The following is a 15208-nucleotide window of genomic DNA, read 5'->3' as shown; positions in this document are numbered from 1 at the left end:
TAAGCTAGAACTGATGGCAGCATTCATGAGAATCCGGAAAGTCTAAACCTTGTCTGTGGTATTCCGAGTAGGATTCAAGGATTGAATGACTGTGACGAGCTTCAAACTCTTGAAGGCTGGGCGTTAGTGACAGACGCAAAAGGATAGTAAATCCTATTCCAACCGGATCGAGAACCAACCGGTGATTAGCCGTGCTGTGACAGAGCGCGTGAGCGTAGTTTTCACTGGGAGGATGGAAGGTAGCCATTGACAACGGTGATCCACCAACACACAGCTTGCCATAGGAGGGCGTGCGTGCGTGAATCAGAAGACAGAGGAAAGCAGAGATTCAGAAGACAAAGCATCTCCAAAACTCCAACATATTCTCCATTACTGCACAATAAGTAATCTTTAATTTATGTTCTCTTGGTTATTCACAATTCAACTGATAAACATAATTGACTTCCTGACTAAGATTTACAAAATAACCATAGATTGCTTCAAACCAACAATCTCCGTGGGAATCGACCCTTACTCACGTGAGGTATTACTTGGACGACCCAGTGCACTTGCTGGTTAGTGGTACGCGTTGTGAAAAGTGTGATTCACAATTCGTGCACCAGTGAACCTTTTCAGATTGTGACTCATCTTTGCTAGAGTCCCCAGTTAGAGGTGCCCAGAGCTCTTAAGCACACTCTTTTTACTTTGGACCACGACTTTAACCACTCAGTCTCAAGCTTTTCACTTGACACCTTCACGCCACAAGCACATGGTTAGGGACAGCTTGATTTAGCTGCTTAGGCCAGGATTTTATTCCTTTGGGCCCTCCTATCCATTAATGCTCAAAGCCTTGGATCCTCTTTTACTCTTGCCTTTTGGTTTAAAGGGTTATTGGCTTTTTCTGCTTGCTTTTTCTGTTTCTTTCTTTTCTTCTTTATTTTTTGCCTTTTTTTTCTTTTTTTTCCGCAAGCTTTTTCTATTCACTGCTTTTTCTTGCTTCAAGAATCAATTTTATGATTTTTCAGATTATCAATAACATTTTTTCTTTTTTTATTATTCTTTCAAGATCCAACAATTTTAACATTCATAAACAACAATATAAAAAATATGCACTGTTCAAGCATTCATTCAGAAAACAAAAAGTATTGCCACCACATCAAAATAATTAAGTTAATTTCAAAATAAAATTCGAAATCCATGTACTTCTTGTTCTTTTACAATTAAAAACATTTTTCATTTAAGAAAGGTGAAGGATTCATAGGACATTCATAGCTTTCAGACATAGACACTAAACACTAATGATCATGTAATAATGACACAAACATAGACAAAACAATAAGCATAGAATTCGAAAAACAGAAAAATAAGAACAAGGAAATTAAAGAACGGGTCCACCTTAGTGATGGCGGCTAGTTCTTCCTCTTAAAGATCTTATTGAGTGCTTGACCTCCTCTATGTCTCTTCCTTGCCTTTTTTGCTCCTCTCTCATGGCCTTTTGGTCCTCTCTGATTTCATTGAGGATAATGGAGTGCTCTTGGTACTCCATCCTTAGTTGCCCCATGTTAGAACTCAAATCTCCTAAGGAGGTGTTGAGTTGCTCCCAATAGTTGTGTGGAGGAAAGCGCATCCCTTGAGGCATCTCAGGGATTTCTTGATGAGGAATTTCCTCATGCTCTTGTTGAGGTCCATGAGTGGGCTCTCTTGTTTGCTCCATCCTCTTCTTAGTGATGGGCTTGTCTCCTTCAATGAGGATGTCTTCCTCTATGACAATTCCAGCTGAATTGCATAGGTTACAGATGAGATGAGGGAAGGCTAACCTTGCCAAAGTAGAGGGCTTATCCGCCACCTGTTAGAGTTCTAGAGGTATGATCTCATGAACTTCTACTTCCTCTCCATTCATGATACTATGGATCATGATAGCCCGATCTATTGTAAATTCAAACCAGTTGCTAGTAGGAATGATAGAGCGTTGGATGAACTCTAACCATCCTCTAGCCACGGGTTTGAGGTCAAGCCTTCTCAGTTGAATCGGCTTGCCTTTGTAGTCTCTCTTCCATTGAGCTCCTTCCACACAAATGTCCATGAGGACTTGGTCCAACCTTTGATCAAAGTTGACCCTTCTAGTGAAAGGATGAGGATCTCCTCTCATCATTGGCAAGTTAAATGCCAACCTCACATTTTCCGGACTGAAATCCAAGCAATTCCCCCGAACCATTGTGAGCCAATTCTTTGGGTTCGGGTTCATACTTTGATCATGGTTCTTAGTGATCCATGCATTAGCATAAAATTCTTGAACCATTAAGATTCTGACTTGTTAGATTGGGTTGGTGAGAGCTTCCCAACCTCTTCTTCGAATCTCACGTCGGATCTCCAAATATTCACTCTTTTTTAGCATGAAGGGGACCTCGGGGATCACCTTTTTTTTTTGCCACAACTTCATAGAAGTGGTCTTGATGGACCTTTGAGATGAATCTCTCCATCTCCTAAGACTCGGAGGTGGAAGCAATTGCCTTCCCTTTCCTCTTTCTAGAGGTTTCTCCGGTCTTAGGTGCCATTACTGGTTATAGAAAAATAAAAAAGCAGAGCTTTTCCCACACCAAACTTAGAAGTGTTGCTCATCCTCGAGCAAAAGAAGAAAGAAAAGAATAGAAGAAGAAGAAATGGAAGAGATGGAGGGGAGTAGTGGTTTCAGCCAAGGGGGGTTAAGTGTGTATGAGGTGTGAAATTAAAGGTTGTAAGGAGGGGTATTTATAGGGTAAGAGAGAGAGGGAATTCGGTTATGGAAGGGTGGGTTAGGGAGGGAAATTGTTTGAATTTGAATGGTGAGGTAGGTGGGGTTTATGATGGATAGATGTGAGTGGTGAAGAGGTTATGGGGAAGAGGGTAGAATTTGATAGGTGAATGGTATTTGGGAAGAAGTATTGATGGGATTGGTCAATGGTATTTTGGGAAGAGTGTTATAGAGAGGTGTGAAGAGGAGAGAGAGTGAGTTGGGGTAGGTGGGGATCTTGTGGGGTCCACAGATCCTGAGGTGTCAAGGAATTCTGCTCCCTGCACCATTCTAGCGTTCAAACGCCCTTAGTATGCCAATTCTGGCGTTAAACGCCAGCTCTTCTACCTTTTCTGGCGTTAAACGCCAGTCTGCTGCCCCTTTTTGGCGTTTAACGTCCAGAATGATGCCAGACTGGGCGTTAAACGCCCATTCTGCTATCCTTAAACGCCAGTAAGCCTGTTCTCCAGGGTGTGCTATTTTTGATGCTGTTTTTTATTTTGCTTTAATTCTACAGCTGTTTTTATGACTTCACATGATCATCAACGTAAAGAAAACATAAAATGACAATGGAATATAAATATAATTAAATAACATTGGGTTGCCTCCTAATAAGCGCTTCTTTAATGTCAATAGCTTGACAGTGAGCTCTTAGAGAACTTCACAGAGACTCAGAGCTTGATGGTTACCTCCCAACACCAAACTTAGAAGTTGAGTGTGGGGCTCTATTTGACTCTGTATTGAGAGAAGCTTTTCATGCTTTCTCTCCATGGTTACAGAAGAAGATCCTTGAGCCTTAAACACAAGGTAGTCCTCATTCAATTGAAGGACTAACACTCCTCTGTCCACATCAATCACAACTCTTGTTGTGGCTAGGAAGGTTTTCCAAGGATGATGGATTCATCCTCATCCTTCCCAGTATCTAGGATTATGAAGTCAGCAGGGATGTACAGGCCTTCAACCTTCACTAAGACATCCTCTACAAGTCCATAAGCCTGTTTCATTGATTTGTCTGCCATCTCTAGTGAGATTTTTGCAGCTTGTACCTCAAAGATCCCTAGTTTCTCCATTATAGAGAGTGGCATGAAGTTTATTCCTGACCCCAGGTCACACAGAGCCTTCTTAAAGGTCATGGTGCCTATGGTACAGGGTATTAAGAACTTTCCAGGATCCGGTTTCTTCTAAGGTAATTTCAGTTGAACCAAGGCATTCAGTTTATTGATGAGCAATGGAGGTTCATCCTCCCAAGTCTCATTACCAAATAACTTGGCATTCAGCTTCATGATTGCTCCTAGATACTGAGCAACTTGCTCTTCAATAATATCTTCATCTTCTTCAGAGGAAGAATACTCATCAGAGCTCATGAATGGCAAAAGTAAGTTCAGTGGAATCTCTTTGGTCTCTGTATGAGCCTCAGATTCCTTTGTTTCCTCAATAGGGAACTCCTTAGTGGTCAGTGGACGTCCATTGAGGTCTTCCTTACTGGAAATCCCTACCTTTTTACTCTCTCCAGGTTCGGCCATGTTGGGTATATTGATGGCCTTGCACTCTCTCTTTGGATTCTCTTCTGTATTGCTTGGGAGAGTACTAGGAGGGATTTCAGTAACTCTTTTACTCAGCTGACTGATAAACCACTATTTTATGGTTTATCTTGTGCTCAATTGAGTGGTTTTTATCTACTCTTTACCCACTTATTCATACTATTTGCATGGTTTTACATTTGCCTTCCTAATTATGTGCTTTGATTGAAAATATGCTTCTTTGATCTTATATTTGCTTATTATTAATCCTCTCTTATCAGCATTAGATGTCTTGATATGTGTGTTAAGTGATTTCAGAGATTACAGGGTAGGAATGGCTCAGAGGATAGAAAGAAAGCATGCAAAAGTGGAAGGAATACAAGAAGTTGGAGAAATTGTTAAGCTGTCCAGCCTGACCTCTTCGCACTCAAACGGCTATAACTTTAGCTACAGAGGTCCAAATGAAGCGGTTCCAGTTGCGTTGGAAAGCTAACATCCAGAGCTTCGATTTGATATATAATATAATATAGTTTCCCTGACGCTAAGTGACGCGACCGCGTGATCCATGCGGCCGCGTCGCAGTGACAAAAAACCAGCGTGGCAAAATTCGAAACCAGCGAATTCTGGACTGTTTTTGACCCAGTTTGCGGCCCAGAAAATACAGATTAGAGGCTATAAAGTGGGAGAATGCATCCATTTATAGGGAGGCTCTCAAAATTCATAATTTTAGGAGTAGATGTAGTTTTTAGAGAGAGAGGTTCTCTCATCTCTCTTAGGATTAGGATTTAGGATTTCTCTTAGTTTTAGGAGTGACTCTCAATCTCAGGTTTAATATTCCTTTTACTTTATATTCCTCTTTTTACTTTCAGATGCTTCAATACTTGTATTAGATATGTTACCCAATTGGCTTATAAACTTTTTATGTTAAGATCTGCATATTTTATTTAATATATTTTGAGGTATTTCAGACTTATGATTGCTCCTTTTTATTATATAAATAATTTGGATTTTTCTCTTTTGGCTTTGGTTGAGTCATTGGTAACTCTTGAGTTATCAAACTCATTGTTGATTGAAAATTGAAATTCTTCAAGAATTACTTCGAGATCCAATAATTCTAACTTCTCCCAAGGAAAGATTGGGACTTGAGGATTCGAATTAATTTGTCCACTTAACTTACCTTCATAGTTAGAGGTTAATATGGTGGGGGAAGAATCCAATTCTCATCACAATTGATAAGGATAACTAGGATAGGATTTCCAGTTCTTTATACTTTGCCAAGAGTTTATTTTATTATTATTATTTTATTTTATTTGTCATATAACATATTCCCACCTTACTTCCTAAACCCCAATTTACAAACTCATAACCAATAATAAGAACATACCTCCCTGCAATTCCTTGAGAAGACGACCCGAGTTTAAATACTCGGTTATCAATTTTAAAGGGGTTTGTTACTTGTGACAACCACAACGTTTGTACGAAGGGATTTTTGTTGGTTTAGAGACTATATCTACAACGCGACTGTTTTTATGAACTTCTTTACTAGCAAAAAACTCGACGTCAAAATGGCGCCGTTGCCGGGGAATTGCAAACGTGTGCCTTATTATTGGTTATTATAAATATTTTTTTTTATTTTTGCTTGTTTATTTATTTTTATTTTTGTTTTTATTTTTGCTTTTCCATAAATTAAGAGGTTATTTGTTTTTATTTAATTATTAAAAAAATTTTTTTTCAAAAATTTGTTCTTAGTGTTCATCTTGATCTTCAAGTTGTTCTTCACGTTCATCTTGACCTTCAAGCTATTCTTAGTTGTTTTCTTCGTTTGGATCTAAAAATTTGAAATTTGGTGTCATTTTATTGTTTTTCTCTTTCTTCATTAAATTCAAAAATATTTTTAATTATTTTTTCGAAAAAAAAATTTCAGATTTTTATTTTTAAATTTTTATCTTATCTTATCTTATTTCAAAAATCAAATTTCAAATTTCAAATTTCAAATTTCAAATTTCAAAATTTAATTCAAAATTTAAATAACCTTTTAATTTAAATTTATTTTTATTTTCATTTTTAATTTTTATTTACTACTATGAACTCTCACCCCTTTGGCTATGAGTCTGGTTACAATAATGTTGCAGGAAGAAGAAATTACAATGAGAACAGGCATCAAGGTTGAAACAATCAAAGATGGGAGGAGCCACAAGGATTTGATCAACCCTCATGGCAACAACCACCTCCAGTGAACTATCAACAACCACCACCATATGCCTATGAACCCTTTCCTCAACATAACTTTGGACCACCATACTCACAAGCCCCTTTCCACCATTCACCTCCATATGACCCTAATCCACATCCACCATACCAACCACCTTATGAATCAAATGAACCATACATAGATCCACCCCAAACCTCCATGGAGAAAGCACTTGCTGATCTAAACTCTACTATACAAGCTTTCTTCACCCAAATCAGACCACCAAATACCTTCAACAATCAACCCTCAAGCTCTAGTGCACTTCCTTGTCAACCATAGAATAATCTCTCCATCCCATCACCACCATCCATGGAAGAGCACCCACATCCATCAATTCAAGAGCAAGATGATCCCAATTATGCTATTGATATGGAACAGAAAAGAAGGAATCATCTTCGCGAATCCATACTCCATAAAGAGCTAGAGGAGGCCTTACGGGTGAGGGTAGGAGAGACCCTTGAAGATGAAAGAATAGTTGAAAGGAGTTGTCATAGAAAGAAAAACATTGAGGATGAGTACGATTTTATACTTAAACAACTGGACAAAGCAGCAATTATTAAAAAAGAAGAAGTGGTTGCAGACTTAAGAGATGCTGTACCTCCATTGGAAAGTCCAGTCACAGAGCCTCCTTCCACGGTGTTTGATGTTGATGTTGAGAAGAGCGTACAACCTCCAAGGCAGATCATGGTTGAAGATTTTGTAGAGGTTGATCAAGAGGTAGAAGATGTCAAAGAAGAGCATAAGGGAGTGGAGCTTGAAATTACCTTGCCAAAGTTGTTGGAAACCCCTCCCCCTAAGTTGCCATCATCCTTCACAACATTCAAGTAGGTAAAATTCATATCCCATAGCATTCAAATCCCACTTGAATATGGGCTACTGGAGACGGATGGTCAAATTAGAGCTCTTTGTGGCATTAAGAGTAAGAGGAAGATGGCCAGTGGTAAGAATTGTCCTGCAAGGTTCATTATGGTTGGAAGCTTTAAGTTTAAACGCAAAGGTTGGTGTAGAGCTCAATTGAATGGGTCTAGGAAGCTGTTTGGTAGCTGCAGTGAGAATTCAAATTACTTATCACCCGGCTGGAAAAATACAGATCCCGACAAAAATGGGTGTAAAAGCAAGGTTTGGGATCCTGGAATCTGTTCTGACATCCAACACCCCGGGAGCCTAAGAATCTTTTTAAAGCTGCTCAAGGGTTTTACATGCCTAGTTTGGGACCCCGGAGGTTACTGGAATCACAAACACTGGTGGAGATTCCTAGATGAGTTCAAGCATAAGCCACCATAACAGGAAGCTCATCAAATGTCCAACTTAAGGACTTTAACTAAAAGTGCTAGGTGGGAGATAACCCACCATGGTATGATCGTTCCTTTTTCATTTTTTAGTTTTATTTGTTTTTGAGTTTTATTTTATTTTATTGAACCTGGAGTTTTGCATCACATTTATATTAACACTGCATTCTGCATCTTTTCAGATTAAAAAAAAAAAGCGAGCACGCGACGCGACCGCATTAGGGACGCGTCCGCGTCGCAAGGAGATGGGAGACAATATTAATATGAACAGAGAGTTTCGCAGGAGCAGCGCTGGAGGCGTGCCAATGGCACAAATCACCCCACGCGGCCGCGTGACCTGAAATCGGCGTAAAAAGGGTGTATGGCCGAAAGTTGTGCTGGAGTTGGACTGGACTCGTGCTGGCAGCCCAAGCCCTCCCATGTGAACGCGTGCCCCACGCGTTCGCGTCATATTGGAAATAAGGCCACTCACGTGATCGCATGCCCCACGCGACCGCGTCACCCTGGATTTTGGCAATACTAAGTTTTGAACAGAGAGTTGTGCGACCGCGAGGCTGCACTCGTGCCACTAGCACAAATCAAGTCATGCGATGGCGTGCCCCATGCATCCGCGTCACCCAACCTTATCGCGCACCACGCGACCGCGTCACCCACGCGACCGCGTCGACAGCGTCGCACAACCTATCCAGATTAGTGCCAATTTTCTTCTCTTTTCTTCTCCGAATCCTTATTCGTCTTATCTTTTCTTATTTCTTTCTTGTTCCTTTCCTATTTTCTCTCACTTCCATTCTATTTTATTTAAATTATTTGCATACTTTCATTCATTGTATATTTTTATTTTTCTAAAATTGTTATTGGTGTTCAAATATTCTTATTCAACTGTTACATGTTTTCTGGTATTTTCTTGATGCTTAGTGACTTGTTTAATTCTAATTGAGTAATATTATTTAAATCAATGCCAATCTTTTATATTTGTATTACTTTTGCATTGACATGAATTTATATTATCTCTCCTTCCCCATTCTCTTCTCCATTGTTGCAAATTTTTGCACCACTGGTATGCCATGTGCTTCTATTGTTTTCTCACTTGCATGTTGTAGCTACCATGTAATTGAGACCCTCATTATTTGGCATCAACCAACCCATGTTTTATTTATTTTCCTATCTTTATTTCTGGGTTACTCTTCTTCCCTTTTTCTTTCAGGATGGCCACCCGGAAGGGAAACGGAAGACATTTTACATGGGGAGACAGACAAGTCCATCTGCACAATCCTTAGAGAAAAGCTACAGTTGAAACAACCCATCCACCTGCAAATCTCAGTATGCACCGAGGACGGTGCAATCTTTAAGTGTGGGGAGGTCGATACCGATCTCCATGGGTTAGTTATTTCCTATTTCAACACCAATGTTAATTTGTTCATTGTTGCATCTGCATATTTGATTGCATGTTTATTTGATTTTGTGCATTTAGTTACTACTTGGTTAAAGTAATAAAAATCTTTTTAGGACCCTATTTTTGAAAAATTTCACTAATTTAAAATGAAAATTTTTGTGTTAAACTTGTTTGAAGTTGTATTTGGAACATGGTTTTTGAACCAAAGAACACACAACCTGTGAGACTTTGAGCTTATTTACATGGTTACATTATTTAACCATAAATTTTTATTCTTGTGTGTTTTCTTCCCTATGATTGTAATCTATATTTTGTTCCAATCTATATGTCCATTATTTAGTGTATTTACATGCTTGCATATGATTGAGGCCATTGTTTGATTCTAGCTCACTTATCCCAAAAAATTAGCCTACCTTTTAAATCACCCTTGTCAGCCACTTTGAGCCTTTTAATCCCTATTTATTCTATATTTTACCACATAATTGGCCTTAAGCGGAAAACAAATTAATTATCCCAATTGAATATTTGGTTAGCTTAAGATAGTGTGTTAATTAAGTGTGGGGAAACTGTGAGAACATGGGTTAATAAGGGAATGTATCATGTTTCTAATTTGTTTGAATATTGGGAATTTGGGAACCTACTCATGAAAAACCAAAATAGAAAAATAATAGAAAATCCATGTGCATTGATAAGTTATGTTTATTTCTCTAAAAAAAAAAGAGAAAAAGAGAAAAAAAATATATAATATAAATAAATAAATAAATGGGACAAAATTACCCCAATGCTAAGTTAATGAAAATATCAATGCACATGTGACAAAAGTAAAGAAATATAAAAAATTTGGTACATGAGTATGGGAATTATACAAAAGTGAGAATTTTGGGTAGCTAGGCATGAATTAGAATTATATAGAGTATATGTATATTAGGTGAAAGTTTAGGTTAATTAAAGATTCAATTCATACCTCACTTAACCATATATATATCCTCACCTTTACCTTAGCCCCATTACAACCTTGAAAAGACCTCATGATGTTTGCATTGGTACATTAAATAATGTTGATTGGTTAGATGAAGAACAAAGTTTAGAAAGCATGACTAGAGAAGAGTAGAGTGAATAACCCTATACACTTGAGAGATTAGAGTGATATACACTACCAGTGAGGGTTTAGTGCTTAATTCTATGTTCCTTGCATTCATGAGCTATCTTCTTACAAGTTTACTTGTTTTTACTGTATAATCTTAATTAGTGAAATCTGATTTATGTTTGTCTTGGAGGAACTTATTTATTTTTAACCAAGTAGGTAGGAACATTTTTTTACATGTAGTTGCATTCATATAGATAGGTTGCATTTCATACATCCTACCGTTCCTCTTCATCTTTATAGTTCTCTTAAGCTTAGCATGAGGACATGCTAGTGTTTAAGTGTGGGGAGGTTGATAAACTACTATTTTATGGTTTATCTTGTGCTCAATTGAGTGGTTTTTATCTACTCTTTACCCACTTATTCATACTATTTGTATGGTTTTACATTTGCCTTTCTAATTATGTGCTTTGATTGAAAACATGCTTCTTTGATCTTATATTTGCTTATTATTAATCCTCTCTTATCACCATTAGATGCCTTGATATGTGTGTTAAGTGATTTCAGAGATTACAGGGCAGGAATGGCTCAGAGGATAGAAAGGAAGTATGCAAAAGTGGAAGGAATACAAGAAGTTGGAGAAATTGCTAAGCTGTCCAACCTGACCTCTTCGCACTCAAACGGCTATAACTTTAGCTACAAAGGTCCAAATGTCGCGGTTCCAGTTGCGTTGGAAAGCTAACGTTCGAGGCTTTGATTTGATATATAATATTATATAGTTTCCCTGATGCTAGGCGACGCCACCGTGTGATCCATGCGGCCGCGTCGCAGTGACGAAAAACCAGCGTGGCAAAATTCGAAACCAGCGAATTCTGGACTGTTTTTGACCCAGTTTGCGGCCCAGAAAATACAGATTAGAGGCTATAAAGTGGGAGAATGCATCCATTCATGGGGAGGCTCTCAAAATTCATAATTTTAGGAGTAGATGTAGTTTTTAGAGAGAGAGGTTCTCTCCTCTCTCTTAGGATTAGGATTTAGGATTTCTCTTAGTTTTAGGAGTGACTCTCAATCCCAGGTTTAATATTCCTTTTACTTTATATTCCTCTTTTTACTTTCAGATGCTTCAATGCTTGTATTAGATATGTTGCCCAATTGGCTTATAAACTTTTTTATGTTAAGATCTGCATATTTTATTTAATATATTTTGAGGTATTTCAGACTTATGATTGCTCCTTTTTATTATATAAATAATTTAGATTTTTCTCTTTTGGCTTTGGTTGAGTCATTGGTAACTCTTGAGTTATCAAACTCATTGTTGATTGAAAATTGAAATTTTTCAAGAATTACTTCGAGATCCAATAACTCTAACTTCTCCCAAGGAAAGACTGGGACTTGAGGATTCGAATTAATTTGTCCACTTAACTTACCTTCATAGTTAGAGGTTAATAAGGTGGGGGAAGAATCCAATTCTCATCACAATTGATAAAGATAACTAGGATAGGATTTTCAGTTCTTCATACTTTGCCAAGAGTTTATTTTATTATTATTATTTTATTTTATTTGTCATATAACATATTCCCACCTTACTTCCTAAACCCCAATTTACGAACTTATAACCAATAATAAGAACATACCTCCCTGCAATTTCTTGAGAAGACGACCCGAGGTTTAAATACTCGGTTATCAATTTTAAAGGGGTTTGTTACTTGTGACAACCACAACGTTTGTACGAAGGGATTTTTGTTGGTTTAGAGACTATATCTACAACGCGACTGTTTTTATGAACTTCTTTACTGGCAAAAAACTCGACGTCACTAACCCACTTGTGCCTCCAAATTTCTGAAGGAGGACCTTGTTTCAGTCATGAAACTGAAAGTGGTCTTAGATAGATCAGAGATTATGGTTGCTAAGTCAGAGAGGCTCTGCTTAGAATTCTCTGTCTGTTGCTCAGAAGATGATGGAAAAGGCTTGCTATTGCCAAACCTATTTCTCCTACCATTATTATTATTGAAGCCTTGTTGAGGCTTCTGTTGATCCTTCCATGAGAGGTTAAGATGATTCCTCCATGAAGGATTGTAGGTGTTTCCATAGGATTCTCCCATGTAATTCACCTCCTCTATTGAAGGTTGATCACGGTCATAAGCTTCTCCTTCAGAGGAAGCTTCTTTAGTACTGCCGGATGCAGCTTGCATTCCAGTCAGATTCTGAGAAATCATATTGACTTACTGAGTCAATATTTTATTCTGAGCCAATATTACATTCAGAGTGTCAATCTCAAGAACTCATTTTTTCTTGGTCATCCCATTATTCACATGATTTCTTTCAGAAGTATACATGAACTGGTTATTTGCAACCATTTCAATGAGTTCTTGGGCTTCTGCAGGTATTTTCTTCAGATGAAGAGATCCACCAGCAGAATGGTCCAATGACATCTTGGACAATTCAGATAGACCATCATAGAATATACATAAAATGCTCCATTTTGAAAGCATGTCAGAAGGACACCTTCTGATCAATTGCTTGTATCTTTTCCAAGCTTCATAGAGGGATTCACCTTCCTTTTGTCTGAAGGTTTGGACTTCCACTCTAACCTTCCTCAACTTTTGAGGTGGAAAGAATTTGGCCAAGAAAGCATTGACCAACTTTTCCCAAGAGTTCAGGCTTTCTTTAGGTTGTGAGTCCAACCATGTCCTAGCTCTGTCTCTTACAGCAAAGGGGAAAAGCATAAGTCTATAGACCTCGGGATTAACCCCATTGGTCTTAACAGTGTCACGGATTTGCAAAAATTCAACTAAGAACTGATGAGGATCTTCCAATGGAAGTCCATGAAACTTGCAATTCTGCTGCATTAAAGAAACTAATTGAGGCTTAAGCTCAAAGTTGTTTGCTCTAATTGCAGGAATTGAGATGCTTCTTCCATAGAAGTCAGAAGTTGGTGCAGTAAAGTCACCAAGCATCTTCCTTGCATCTCCACCATTGTTGTTATTTTTGGCTGCCATCTCTACTTCTTTTTTGAAAATTTCTATAAGGTCCTCTCCAGAGTGTTATGCTTTAGCTTCTCTTAGCTTCCTCTTCAGAGTCCTTTCAGGTTCAGGATCAGCTTCAACAAGAATTTTCTTATCCTTGTTCCTGCTCATATGAAAAAGAAGAGAACAGAAAAGAAGAGGAATCCTCTACGTCACAGTATAGAGATTCTTTTATGTGAGTAGAAGAATGGAAGAATAGAAGACTGAGGTAGAGAGAGAATAAAGAGAATTCGAACACAGAGAGAGGGAGAGGGTTCAAATTTTAAGAAGAAGAGAAGTGTTAGTAATTAAAATAAATAGAAAGAGATGAGAGAGAGAGTATTCGAATATTCATTTAAAATAAAAAAGTATTTTTATTTTTATTTTAATTATTAGTTAGAATTCGAATTTATTAAAAGGAATAAAATAAAATTAGAATTTAAAACAATTAGTTAATAAAAAAGAATTTTGAAAAAGTGGGTAATGGTTTTTGAAAATTAGAGAGAGAGAGAGAGAAAGGTAGTTAGGTGGTTTTGAAGAGGATAAGAAATAGAAAACTTTTTAAAATCAAATAAAAAGTCAAGTAGTTAATTGAAAAAGATTTGAAAAGATAAGAAGTTAGAAAAATATTTTGAAATTAAGTTTTGAAAAAGATATGATTGAAAGATATAATTGAAATTTATTTTAAAAAAGATTTGAGAAGGAAAAGAAAAAGATTTGATTTTTAAAATTAAAATTGATGAATTGACTAACAAGAAACTAAAAGATATGATTCTAGAATTTAAAGGTTGAACCTTTCTTAACAAGAAAGTAACAAACTTGAAATTTTTGAATCAAAACATTAAATGTTAGCAATAATTTCGAAAATTATGAAATAAAAGTAAGAAAAAGATTTTGAAAATTTGTTTAAGAAATTCAAAAATATTAAGAAGAAAAATGAAAAAAGATTTGATTTTTGAAATGATAAAGTTTTTAAATTGAAATTTTGACTTGACTAACAAGAAACAACCAAATTTTAAAAGTTTTGACTAAATCAATCCAAAATTTCGAAAATTATGAGCAAAATAAAGGAAAGATATTATTTTTTATTTTTGAATTTTTTTATGAGGAGAGAAAAATAACAAAATGACACAAGCCATAAAAAATTAAAATCAAAACAACTAATGCATGCAAGAACACTTTGAATGTCAAGATGAACACCAAGAACACTTTGAAGATCATGATGAACATCAAGAACATATTTTTGAAAATTTTCAAGAAAAGAAAGACATGCAAGACACCAAACTTAGAAATTTTTAATGTTTAAACACTATGAATTCGGAAATGCCTATGAAAAATAACAAAAGACACAAAACAAGAAGATTCAAAGATCAAACAAGGAAAATCATCAAGAACAACTTGAAGATCAATGAAGAATCATATATTTTCGAAAATTTAAGAAAAATTAAAAACATGCAATTGACACCAAACTTAAAATTTGACACTAGACTCAAACAAGAAACACAAAATTTTTGGTTTTTATGATTTATTAATTTTTTTGTATTTTTTTTTCGAAAATGTTTTTGGGAAAATAAAATAAATAAATTCAAAATTTTTAATAAGAATTCCAGGATTCGTGCAATGCTAGTCTAAAGCTTCGGTCCAAAAGAATTAGACATGGCCAAATGGCCAGCCAAGCTTTAGCAGAGCATTACATACAACAGCCAAATTGATGGAAACCAAAAGGCTCTTGCAAAGATAAGTGGAAACCTCGGTCCAAAAGATTAGACATAGCTTAACAGCCAGCTAGGATTCAACATATCTCATGAAACTCTAGAATTCGTTCTTAAAAACTCTGAAGAACATTTTTTTTGTATTTTTTTAATTTTTCAAAAACTAAATTTTTTTTTCAAAAATAAAAATAAAAAGGTTAAACAT

This window comes from Arachis ipaensis, chromosome B5, assembly GCF_059453495.1.
Source record: "Arachis ipaensis isolate K30076 ecotype BB chromosome B5, ASM5945349v1, whole genome shotgun sequence".
NCBI lineage: Eukaryota > Viridiplantae > Streptophyta > Magnoliopsida > Fabales > Fabaceae > Arachis > Arachis ipaensis.
Note: the sequence above shows the minus strand (reverse complement) of the source record.